This window comes from Phyllobates terribilis, unplaced genomic scaffold, assembly GCF_046119375.1.
Source record: "Phyllobates terribilis strain yellow unplaced genomic scaffold, ASM4611937v1 Scaffold_2__4_contigs__length_985480577, whole genome shotgun sequence".
NCBI classification, from domain to species: domain Eukaryota; kingdom Metazoa; phylum Chordata; class Amphibia; order Anura; family Dendrobatidae; genus Phyllobates; species Phyllobates terribilis.
In genome coordinates, this window is record NW_027362762.1 from 695,767,650 (window position 1) to 695,781,218 (window position 13,569).

The window sequence follows — 13,569 nt, forward strand, 5'->3', positions numbered from 1 at the left end:
TATCAGTTTAGACCGGACAACCCCTTTAAGGGGTTAAAGTAATGTAAGAGGCACTTTGCTATACTATTTGATAAGAAAGAAACATATCATATGCTCTGGTGAGGCCGCATACCAAAGAATGTATACATTTTAGTTACATCTTGTAAAATGAAACTACATGTTGACCTAAGATTGCATTTAGTGTTAAACTATGTATAAAAAGTCGAATAAAAGTTAAATAAAACAGTTGAGTGGGAATTAAAATACATGTAAATAAATCTGTTGCTTACTTCACAAGGGTCGTCATTGGTAGGGTATAATTACACAAAGTAGCATAATGTTATGTGGACAAAACTCTTCCACTGTATTATTGAAGCTCAGCTAAAATGCTTTAATGTGATTGTCAATGAAATTATTAGCAGTTTTCATTAAGTGGACTGAAAATTTTGTGCAAATGGCAATTCAGACATGACCAAGTTATGTTTAGATTCAATTCTTTAGCAAAATAATGTGATGCGTGACTCAGATTTTGAGAAGGCAGATAAGTTTAAATGTTATATAAAAGACAAAAGTTAATGGTTGTGTAACCAGTTATTTCACACGGATGAAAACCGCCAGAGGCCTATTATAAAAGCCGGCTTCACAGGGTCTGTTTCAGCAATGTCTCTAATGTAACAGGTTAATAGGAATGTAAACTGAAACCTGATATTACGTTCTTCACATGGGTGGTATTTTCCCCCAGAGTATTAACGTGTGTTCCCATGATTTACTTTTCATGCATGTAAGAGAAGAAAGAAATGCACATATTACTTGCTGGGAGGGTGCTCGTATGATCATTTATGTCTATGACTTGCTACATGTTTTATATTTATGAGATATCAAATGCATTTTATAGTCCATGAGTCCATTACTGAGCCTTCAACAACTGCATGGTGACATTAGTTTTTAGAGGATAAATGATAGTGTCATTGGTCTTCTGTGGGTGGGGGGCAGGGGCACAAGCTGAGGGGGCACAACCATGTTGTCCCTTTTTTTATTTTCTTCCCAACCTTGGAAGATGACTAAGGTACAGAACTCCGCTACCAAATATATTGATTTCAGCAGTTAAAGTTAATTTACCTAGGCAAATTCTGCTTTTAAAGAAGCACTCCAACAAATTTTTTTAGTGCCTAAACTTGTATAATATATATGTAGTGTGGTGTGAATGCTATACAGTAGTTTACTCCCCGATCTTACCTAGTTTCCAGGGCCGCTTCAGTCCTCTTATTGATTCTCATGACTTCTTTACTGACAAACCGAATCACACTGATTGTGAGCCACAAGTTGCTTTTACTTCGTAAGCCTATGGAGCCTTATTCTGATGGTTTATATTGTAAAAGTGACTTCTAAGTCCCGTATAGACCTTAATGTGATCCGGTAAGTTGGAATAGAAGTCCTGTTACCCACAAGAGGAACAGAGCAGTGCAGGAAACCAGGAAAGATGACGATCATTGAGTATATTACTAGATACACAGTACACCATACAGTATATACATGTACACAGATTTAGAGAATAAAATGCTCTGTGGAAGTGCTTCCTTATTCTTTGATAAATGTAAATCTATGCTGCAGACACACTTGAATTTCCTTTTAGTTTACAGCTAGTAATACATTTTAAGTTTGTTTTTTTCCCAAACTAAGACTTGAGTAAGTCTAACATAGAAACAAAAATTGTTTAAAATAGTAAATATTTTAATGGATATACACTAAATAAGCTAGAAAATCGAAGATGTATGTATATACCTGTATATACATAGCTGTGTGTATATATATATATATATATATATATATATGACGCGCCCCCTGGGCCATGGGGTACTCGGCAGCCAGGCCTATGGATGCTGGTTGGGAATATCACGGTGGCTGGCCCGGTCCGTGGCCCAGGGCGGTCAACCAAAAAGGGTATTGTAACTTGTATAGAAAATAAAAATAAAGTAAATAGTTCATGACGCCACCTGTAGTACCTGGTAAGGTTTACCAGCGCTGCTGCAGACCTCCGGGGGGGTGATAGGATGGCAGCTGAGGTGTTTCTGCTCCCCACAGGTGGAGCGGGCACCTGGGGCAGTGTGGAGTTTGGTGGGTGGCGATGCTGGGACTTGTAGTGCAGGTGGATGGCGCAGCAGGAGTAACTGACAGAGACCGGGGGTTCACTTCAATACCTTTACTGGTGCGGATGTCAGGTACGGTCCAGGGTACTCAGTAGGATGGGTGCACTTCCGGACTTCTCCCCAGTGAGCGGGTATAAGGCCTCCTGGTCCGTGTCTGCCTCTCTGTATGCTCCTGGCCAGCCTGCAACTGGGCCTAGCTTATGTGTCGTGCTGTTCCTTCACCTGTCGCTCGGTAGTAGGACCTTCTGCTGGTAACCACTATCCCTGGTAACGCTGGGGCCTTCATGGTTCTTGTCCTGTGTGGGTCTAGCTTCAGGTCTGCCAGGGACTTGTAGTCCTCCTGGAATGCCGGTGATCCCTACTGGGTATAAAGGACCCTGTAGGCGCGGAACCGGTGTCCGGTTTGTATACTCGGGGTGAGCCTGTGATCCTCCTCTGCCCCCTCAACTCCTCTCTCCTCTGCCTTCGGCCACACTCGGGGCCCTCAGAACTCAGCAGCAGATGCGCTGCCTCTTCGCTGCTCTCAGCGTCAGCACGCTCTCAGACTCTCTCTCAGTCTGACTCCTTCTGACTCTGTCTGAACTACTAACTGAACTGCCTGGCTCCACCCTCCATATATATATCCCTAACGGGCTCGCTCTGGTGGTATGAGGTGGCAGGGTGGAGGTGTTTGTATGTAATGAGGGCCTCTTGTGGAGAAGTCCATCCATGCACCCTGGGTCCTGTGGTACCTGTGCACAGCAGGGTGCCACATATACACATGCATACATACATACAGCCAGCCAGCCAGCTCTGGCAAAAATTAAGAGACCACTGCAAAATTTTCAGTTTCTCTTATTTTTCTTTTTATAGGTATTTTTTTGAGTAAAATGTACATTGTTGTTTTAGTCTATAAACTACTGGCAACATGTCTCCGAAATTCAAAGCTAAAAATTTTGTATTTATTTGCAGCAAATGATAAAGCGTCAAAATACTAAAAAAGAAACAGTGCTTTCAGACCTCAAATTACTCATGTTTTAACTGTGAAATCAATATTTGGTGGACTAACCATGATTTTTAATCACAGCTTTCATGCGTCTTGGCATGCTTTCCACCAGTCTTTCCATGCTTTCCAATAGAAAACTGTTCAGTGATTTCTTCATTTTTGCCAGAGCTGTATATATATATACACACATATACACACACACACATACACACACACACATACACACAGACACATACACACACACGCATGTGTATATATATATATATATATATATATATTTACACATGGAGATGAGAAGAGAATACAGAGGTAAGGGGGTGATTGGATGTCTAGTATGGAATCTGTGTAAGGCCCTCAATATCTGCCATACCTGTCTGCGGAGGATGGCACCCTAAAAAGTAACGCAAGAGGTGGCACCACCGTTCCTCATTGACTGCCCCTATTAATCCCTATACATAATCTCTCAAACATGTGCTACACCACATGATAACACAAGGTACACAAAACCAATAAAACAATAATATGATATACACAATTTGTCACCATAGTCCCTAAAACGATCATGGGTAGATAGATATAAGCAAGCACCAAGGCGGTGATATCACAGAGAATGTACGCACGGCAAAAGATACATCTCACAACAAAAGAAGAGTATAATGTAATGATGTTTGGTCTCATGAATCATGGACCAGCAGAAGACCCATTCGTCACCATGCAGAGGATCAACAATCATTTTTTAAAAAGGCTGAGCATTTAATATTTCTGACAGATATTAAAAATAAACAGAATCAAAAGTTCAAAAGTAGTCAAGATTGATAAATAAAGTGAAAAGATGCTATATGTACTTCCCTCAGGTGATGTCCAAGGCTATGGCGTATGTCCACGCGTTTCCCCTCGCTGTTATGGTTCCTCAGGAGGATGGGAAAGAGGTGACCAAGACATGCTGGCTGATGCTGCCCAGAAGAGGTCCGGATCGGAGATGGAAGCCAGAGAAGACTGCGATCGTTGACTTAGACAGATTTAGTGAATAAAAAGTGCTGTGGGAGTGCTTCCTTAATCCTTAGTGAAAATCTATGCTGCACACACACTGAATTTGGATTTAATTTACTTCTAGTATTAAATGTTTTGATTTTTACCCCAAACTAAGACTTGAGTCAGGTTAGGGTGTAATTTCTCTTGTTATGTTTTGTGTTTGTTTAGCCACAGAATTTGTTAAGCTTTATATGACCACTGATCATTTGACTGCAGTTTTGTGGGAAGCATTTGTGCAATAGTTGTTTTTACTTCAGTATCAAACCTTGCAAGCATTAGAGCATATTCACCACATAGCGCCCACTATTATAGTTTGTGTTATGGTCACAATTCTGGGCCTTATATGCGTAAGTGACACTATTAGCTCTGGTAAGGAGACCCAAGACCAGGCCCTGAATTGAGGCCGTGAACTTAGACTGCAAAACATGACCACTATACTGTCATATTTATTTTTGCAACAGGTATGTAAGAGTTGTATAAGATCAGAAATAAATGATATGAAGACAAAAGTGCCACTGATGTACTTGGACTATGTTTGGTATAATAGACCTATGTTTTTCTAGTCGAAAATATGTAATGTGGCCTCTGGCTCATTAATACATGCTTTTCAAAGCAGTTTTTAAGGATTGATTTTCAAACTCCTGTCTAATGTTGTATGTGTTTTAATGCCTCAGATTCAATTGTCAATGTCAAAGCTGCCAATGTGTTCCTAGTGCCATAATGTACATTAAATTTAGAGAAACAACAATTGTATTAGCATTATCACTAAATTTACAGAGAGTATCACTGGGATAAGTAAGGTACCGTAATTGGGTAAATTACAAATAGTAAAAAAAATAGCATAATGCACAATACATACATTAAAAGATAGAAGTAAATGCATACCCGTAACTTGTCCACTCCAGCTGGGATTACAACTGTCTCAATAAGCCTTCATCCCCAGAAGAAGGCTTGTCGCAGAAGCGCAAGCAATTATTAATGACATTTCTTTCTAATACAGATGCAGGTGCAGTGGTCAAGTCATGGGCATGCATCTACTTTTATCTTTATTGTGTGTATTATGTATCATGATATTTTATCACCATTTCTAATTTGTCCAATTGCCTTATTTATCTCTGCCGACACTCTCTGTGAACTTTAGTGATAGTGCTTATACAATTATTGTTACTGACATTAATCTAAATCATAGCACTCAGTCCAAATTGAAAACTTTCCCACAGTGTCCCTTTATTCGTATACGTATGCACTCATAATATTATATGTCATATTTACTATTCATAAACTCTTTTTCACAATATTTTGTATAATTACTGTTTTTTGTCTGGTATTCTGATGCCTGTGAAGTTTTTTTCATGCATCATCATGTTTTTTTCTAGTACTGTTCAGTTTCTGTTGTAAAGTCTATATATATTTTTTATTTTTTTCCAACTGTCATATTTTTTATGGTTCCATGGAAATTTTCTTTCTTGGTTGTGAGTGCTTTGTTATTTTGGTTTGACTATTTATTTTACTCATAAGAAACACTATTCGGTCACTCAACCATACATTCAATTAGCTTTTCTTGGGCACCTTTCCACGTCGTTTAGGTTTTGAATATTTTTACTTGATGTATACTGCAAAAACACTAATTTTCACATATTTTGTTTTTAACAATTCTTTTCATGACACAACACAGCTTTAGAGCATGGAGAGGAAAAAAGGAGATTGGGACAACTCAAGGGCACCAAATATAGTAAATAATCAGATATAAAAATGATGATATACAAATAAATGAATCAAGTATATAATAATAATAATAATATAGGAATAAGGGAAGTAAATCAAGATACACCCCTGATGAAGCCATAAGCATTTGGCGTAACGCGTAGGTTATTTATACTTCTTTTCACATCTTTTTTTCTGTGCATCTTGATTATCTTTTTGGTACTTCCCTTATTCCTATATTATTATTATTATATACTTAATTCATTTATGGGCTTAGATAGTGGAGTTTACATATTCTTATAATGCTCCTTTACTAATTGATCTATTTGTATCATGCCATATATGTTCTAGCGATATTTGGAATCATGTACCATTGTTATTGACATATACCTATTTTGCACAGATCTATAATATATTATTGATATATCCATTTATAATTTTTTCTCTTTTGGGGGATCTTTTTTCTTTTTGTTTTTTGTCCTATGTGTTTTTTAATCATGTTTTTAACAATATTGTCTAATGCTTTATGTCTTGAGAATAATAATATTTTGCATATATTTGTATATCATCGTTTTTATATCTTATTATTTACTATATTTGGAGCCCTTGAGTTGTCCAAATCTCCTTTTTTCCTCTCCATGCTCTTATGCATTTATGGAGACATTGGCACAAATATATAACAAAAATTTAGTGTGGTGCTAGGTCTGCTCTCCATTTTTTCACAACACAGCTTTAAGAAGAGTTCCACGAGTAAAATTGAGCTGGCTGGTCACAAGATGGTAAGCATAATAGTAAAAATTGTAGTTATTGGTGTGAATGTTTGATTAGTTAGTGCAGCAAGAAGTTCTGAAATGGGATCTAGGTCTGAAAGTAAGTTGAGAACTAGAGATGATCGGACCCGATGTTCGACCAAACTTTAGTCCAACCTTGAACCAGAACACAAATCCCTTAGAAGTCAATGGGGACCCGAACTTTGGTGCTGTAAAATGGTTGTAGTAAGGGCTAGTGGGCTGCCAAAGGATGCAGAGTCTCTCTCTTTCTTTCTCAGGAGAAGTGTCCAGTGTTCGGGTTCGCTCATTTCTATTGAGCACTTGAAATTTACTGGGTTTACTAGGTTGAAATTTACCTGGTTTACACAGTCGATTCCTTGAGTATAGAAAAAATCATGACACTTCTTTAATGCAGTGTAAAAAATTACATTTACTGTTGTGTAAATATGTCGCATTCAAGAGAATCACACTTTACAAGATAACCAACATGTTGATGCTTGAACCATGGAAATGGTCTGTTAGGAGCAGTGTGATGGACATTCTGTAGAGCGCCTGACAGAGATATGCTTTGGACTCCTGAACTAGGAGAGCCTGATAAAATAGGAGAGGCTGCTGAGGAAAAGCCTCTAGAGAAAAGTGGCTCATCTAGACAAAGTAAGTTAAGGACTATATTGGAACAATTACAATATATGGCTACAGAAAAATAGAAATGCCTTGACCTAAATTGTGACCTCTAGTTGTAATTGATCTATAGTATATGATCACGCCAACCTGCCTACCCGGTTAATGTCTGTGGTGAGTTTAGTGTGGCCTGTAATCCTAGGTGGTGTTGTGGCCTTAGACAAGCTCTGTCAGTAACGTTGATTACGTTAAGTTTGGTGTACATGTGATTAGTACAAAATAAAGTTTTGAGGTGAATATTTTCTAGGCAGGTGGCTAAAGTCATAGATTTCAAACATACCTTGTTTGGTAATCCATAACAGATTATTTGATCTACACCATCCACAACCTCATCCTCACAAGCTCACCATAAAGCATGCATTTCAGATCACAATATGTGGCCATAGTTGACCACATATTGTGGCTATATCTGGCTCTTGCTAATTGCTACTTGGGTTTTTATGCCTTCATGGACGGGAGGGGTGGACGTGGAGAAAAGCGACGCAAATTGCAACCTTATCATTTTAACAGAATATTTTCAGATTTGTAGCAATTAATTTCATGATTTGTCATTAAAGTGCACATATTTCTTGATGGCTAGGCTATGATTGCTCATGACAATATAATAGATGGAAGTCAGGATTTGCTCAGTTTTGACTTCAGTATGATATACTATTAGTTATGGTTCTACTAATGATTCTTTATGATCAAATCAACTTTATAATAATATTATATACAAACAGTGAATTCAGTAATAATTAGAGATGAGCGTTGTTCGACGCGAACTGTTCGCCAATCTCAAATTCGAGCTGTTTTGGGCGGTGTTCGAGCCGTTCGGCGAACACGAACGATTTGAGAAAAATTCGGCTGTTCGAGGTTATGTTCGATAACTGTTCGTGCACCAAAATCATAACTGGATTTTTTCTCAGTAATGATGAAAATTAATGTTAATACGCAGTTTGAGTGTACAGCGGGGTGGGGGGAGGGGCAGGGGATGGATCTCTGCAGGAATAATGAAGATCTCCATTTTTTTTTCTCTTTCCCGCATTTACAGTGGGGAGGTGCAATCTGTCAGCCTATCAGCAGCGCACACACGGAGCGAAGTGCTTTTTTTCACACAAGCAAGGGCATGTGTCATTGGCAGTGTATGTCACATGTCCTTGCCCTATAAGACCAAGCCATTTTCCCCGTCGCCACCATTTTCTCACTGCTGCAGCTGCGTGTTAGACGGCACCGCTGTTGCTGTGTGCGCTTTTCCTTGTTAATTTCAAGCCAATTTTCGCACAAATCTACAGATAGCTTGGGAGTAGGGAATAGTTGTGATTGCAGTCCTTTTAAGGACTAGGTTACAGCATTTCCTACGACTTTTATCAGGCAGGTCTGTGCTCTTAAATAGATAGATTGTGGGAGTAAAGACTAATTGTAATTGCAGTCCTTTTCAGGACTAGGTTACATCAGTTCCTATCAGTTTTTGCCAGGCAGGTCTGTGCCAGTGCTGTGCAAGTTTTTTTTCACAGCATTTGGCTGAATCTAGCAAAGCTAATCCTTTTTGGCCTATTGCAGAGTGTGTTAGTCAGTGGAGTAGCCTATCTGTGTTGCAAGATATACCACCTGTGTATAGAATACCAATTTTTTTACTGCACCAAGTGAAGTAAAATCTTTTGGGCATAGCATTATTCTATTAGTCCATCTATACTGACCTCCATCAGGTTGCAAATTAAAAATAATTTATATCTGCATCTAGCTCTGAAAAAAATATTTGGCCTTCTAGCAGTGTGTGGGACTTTCTCTATTAGTCCATCTATACTGACCTCCATCAGGTGGCAAACTGAATATATTTTTTTTCTGCATCTACCTCTGAAAAAATATTGGGCTTCTAGCTGTGCGTGGGACTTGTTCTATTAATCCATCTATACAGACCTCCATCAGGTTGCAAACTGAATATAATTTTTTTCTGCATCTACCTCTGAAAAAATATTTGGGCTTCTAGCTGTGTGTGGGACTTGTTCTATTAATCCATCTATACAGACCTCCATCAGGTTGCAAACTGAATATAATTTTTTTCTGCATCTACCTCTGAAAAAATATTTGGGCTTCTAGCTGTGTGTGGGACTTGTTCTATTAGTCCATCTATACTGACCTCCATCAGGTTGCAAACTGAATATAATTTTTTTCTGCATCTAGCTCTGAAAAAATATTTGGCCTTCTAGCAGTGTGTGGGACTTTCTCTATTAGTCCATCTATACTGACCTCCATCAGGTTGCAAATTAAAAATAATTTTTTGTCTGCATCTAGCTCTGAAAAAATATTTGGCCTTCTAGCAGTGTGTGGGACTTTCTCTATTAGTCCATCTATACTGACCTCCATCAGGTGGCAAACTGAATATATTTTTTTTCTGCATCTACCTCTGAAAAAATATTGGGCTTCTAGCTGTGTGTGGGACTTGTTCTATTAATCCATCTATACAGACCTCCATCAGGTTGCAAACTGAATATAATTTTTTTCTGCATCTACCTCTGAAAAAATATTTGGGCTTCTAGCTGTGTGTGGGACTTGTTCTATTAGTGTTAGAACCTTGCTGTTAGGTTTTTTTTCCTTTGCTGGTCACATGACCTTGTTGGCCTATTTAATCCTGCTCCGCCCTTCTGGCTTTGCTGGACTTCATTGTATATCTACTTTCTAGCTAGCCTGTGCTCTGTATCTAGCTCTGTTAGTTTGCTTGGTCTACGGACCTCTATGTTCTATCTATTTTGTTTGTTCGTCTGTCTGCTACTATTTCTGTTAGGAGGTGTCCCATATTCCTCCCAGTCCTTAGTACTTGTAGGGATTCCCTCCCCACATCTATAGGTCTCCGTACAGACTAGATTAGGACTTTAGCAGGTCTGATCGCAGGATCAGGTTCCCTGTTACATCGTAGGGATTCAGCTGAGTTCTATAGTAGGGACAGATCTCCTCTCTTTCCTTAGCTTTGGTAGCAGAACATAACAGTAAGTCCAGCCTGCAAATTCTCTAAGGAAAGATTTTTTTTTTTTTTTTGTTCCATCATGGTGTCGGTTCAGGATTTGGCTAAACACCTGCAGGGACTCTCTCTGGAAGTGGCCGAGCTCCGTCAGCACGTGAGTAACTGTCCTGGAGCATATTTCTTGGAGCCTAAGGTATGTTTGCCGGATTTATTTTTTGGTGAACATCGAGAATTTTTTTCATTTAAAAATGCTTGCTTATTGTATTTTCGTTTGAGACCCAAGTCCTCTGGGGATGAATCCCAGCGCGTAGGGTTCATAATGTCACTTTTGCGCAAAGAGCCTCAGGAGTGGGCCTTTTCTTTGCAACCTAGTGATACATGCTTCAGATCAGTGGATAGTTTTTTTTCTGCTTTAGGATTATTATATGATGATCCTGACCGTGTGGCATCAGCTGAGACTGAGTTGAGACGTTTAAAACAAGGATCAGGTAATGTGGAAAAATATTGTACTCATTTTCGTCGTTGGTCCACTCAAACAGGGTGGAACGATTCTGCTCTGAAAAGTCTATTTCTTGCTGGGCTCAGTGAAAGGGTTAAAGACCTGCTAATTGCTTATCCTACACCTGAGGATTTGCAACAGGCTATGCAATTAGCTATACGGGTGGATAGAAGACTGCGTGCTAGGGTTAATGAGAGCAAATCCTCTGCTATGTCAGTTTCTGGTTATGAGAATGTATGTACTAACAGTGGTGAACCGATGGAGATTGGATCGGTGGCACCTCGCTCTCAAGAAAAAGACCGTCGTTTTTCGCAAGGCTTGTGTTTCTATTGCGGAAAATCTGGTCATTTGATTAAAGGCTGTGAGCTTCGTATGAAGAAAGAAAAAAAAATGGTCAGTCACGCCCGTATTGCCTGTTTAAATTCCAAGGGTATATTTTTAGCAGCTTCCACGATTGCTCAGGAAAAATTAATGGAATTTCGGGTGTTTGTTGATTGCGGGTCTACACTGAATGTAATTGATGGGGGATTCGTGGAAAAACTCAATTTAAAACCTGAACCTTTATCATCCCCCATTGCTGTGGTTTCTGTGGATGGCTCCCATTTGAAGAATATTACTCTCAAGGTCAGTGAATTTCCTTTCACTATTAATGGTGTTCACCATGAGAAATTGGATTTGGTAGTGTTGAATAACTTGCCTTCTCCAGTAATATTGGGTTTGCCCTGGTTAAAATTTCACAATCCTGTACTGGATTGGTCTACCAGTGAAATTAAATCCTGGAGCCATAAATGTTATGACAAGTGTTGTAACGGGCGTATTTCAGCTTTGGATAGGGGAGAATTGCCTGTTCCTATTCAGGATTTTTGGAGAGTTTTTTCTGAGAAAGAATCGCAGGTTTTGCCTCCCCATAGAGACTATGATTGTTCTATTGAATTTGTCCCTGGAGCGACTCTTCCTAAAAGTCGTTTATTTAACCTTACTATTCCTGAGAGGAAGGCTTTGGAGGAATACATACAGACAAGTTTGGCCACCGGTCACATTAGGCCCTCTAAGTCTCCTGTGGCGGTTGGATTTTTTTTTGTAAAAAAAAAGGACGGCGGTTTACGTCCTTGTCTGGATTTTCGTGAGATTAACAAAATTACGGTACGCAATCCTTACCCACTGCCATTGATTCCTGATCTGTTTAACCAGTTATTGGGGGCCAAGTGGTTCTCTAAAATTGACCTTAAGGGGGCATACAATCTGTTGCGCATGAAGGAGGGTGATGAATGGAAGACTGCTTTTAACACTCCTGTGGGTCATTTTGAGAATCTGGTTATGCCTTTTGGTCTTACTAATGCTCCTGCATTTTTTCAGAATCTGATTAATGACATCCTTAGACCTTTGATCGGTAAAAATGTGGTTGTGTATTTGGATGACATTTTGATTTATTCGCCAGATCTGGAGTCTCATTGGCGGAGCGTGCGTGAGGTATTACAGTTATTAATGGACAATTCGCTTTTTGCTAAGCTGGAGAAATGTGAGTTCGCTGTACAGAGAATTAGTTTTTTGGGCTACATTATCTCCAGCAAAGGTTTTGAGATGGATCCGGTTAAGGTTCAGGCTGTGCAGGATTGGCCTAGGCCTATTGGTTTGAAATCGATACAGAGGTTTTTGGGTTTCGCCAATTACTATAGAAAATTCATAAAAAATTTTTCTAGTATTGTCAAACCTCTGACTGATCTCACCAGGAAAGGTGCTGATGCGGTTCAGTGGTCTTCTGAGGCCATTGAAGCTTTTGTGTATCTCAAGGAGAGGTTCACCTCTGCTCCCATCCTTATGCAGCCTGATGTTACTAGGCCGTTTTTGGTTGAGGTTGATGCTTCCTCTGTGGGGGTTGGCGCAGTATTGTCTCAGGATAACGGGGATGGATTACATCCCTGTGCCTTTTTTTCAAAAAAATTTTCGGAGACTGAATTGAATTACGATATTGGTAATCGGGAATTATTGGCTATTAAACTCGCATTTGAACACTGGCGCCACTTCTTGGAAGGTGCGGAATTTCCCGTTCAGGTTCTTACGGATCATAAAAATCTGATATATCTTGATGCTGCCAAGCGCCTGAATGCCCGTCAAGCTAGGTGGGCACTGTTTTTCTCGCGGTTTAATTTCTCCGTTACTTACATCCCTGGTACTAAGAATGTTAAGGCGGATGCCTTGTCTCGCAGTTTTTCTCCCATAGTCGGTGCTGAGAAAGAGGAAAACATTTTACAAGAAGGTGTTGTGATAGCTGCTTTAGACTCCGTTTTGGAAGATGAGATTCTTAAAGCTCAGGAGAATGCCCCATCTAACACTCCTCATGGGAGGTTGTTTGTGCCTGGGACCTTTAGGAGAGATTTGTTTGTTGAGTGTCACGAATCTCGGTTGGCAGGTCATCCCGGAATCTCTGAGACCAAGAGACTGGTGGGTCGCAGTTTTTGGTGGCCTGGATGGCAGAAGGAAGTCATTAAGTGGGTGCGCCAATGTACTATATGTGCTAGATCTAAGTCCTCACATACTCCTGCTGCGGGGTTACTTTGTCCTTTGGAGGTCCCCAGTGCTCCTTGGACACATTTGGCTATGGACTTTATAACTGACCTTCCCCCCTCTGAGGGTTTTACTGTCATCTGGGTGGTCGTGGACCGTTTTAGCAAGATGTGTCACTTGGTTCCCTTCGTCAAACTGCCCTGCGCTAAAACTCTCGCTAAGGCCTTTGTCAAGGAAATTGTCAGACTTCATGGCGTTCCTACTGACATTGTTTCTGATAGGGGTCCTCAGTTCGTGGCTCGTTTTTGGCGTGCCTTTTGTGACAG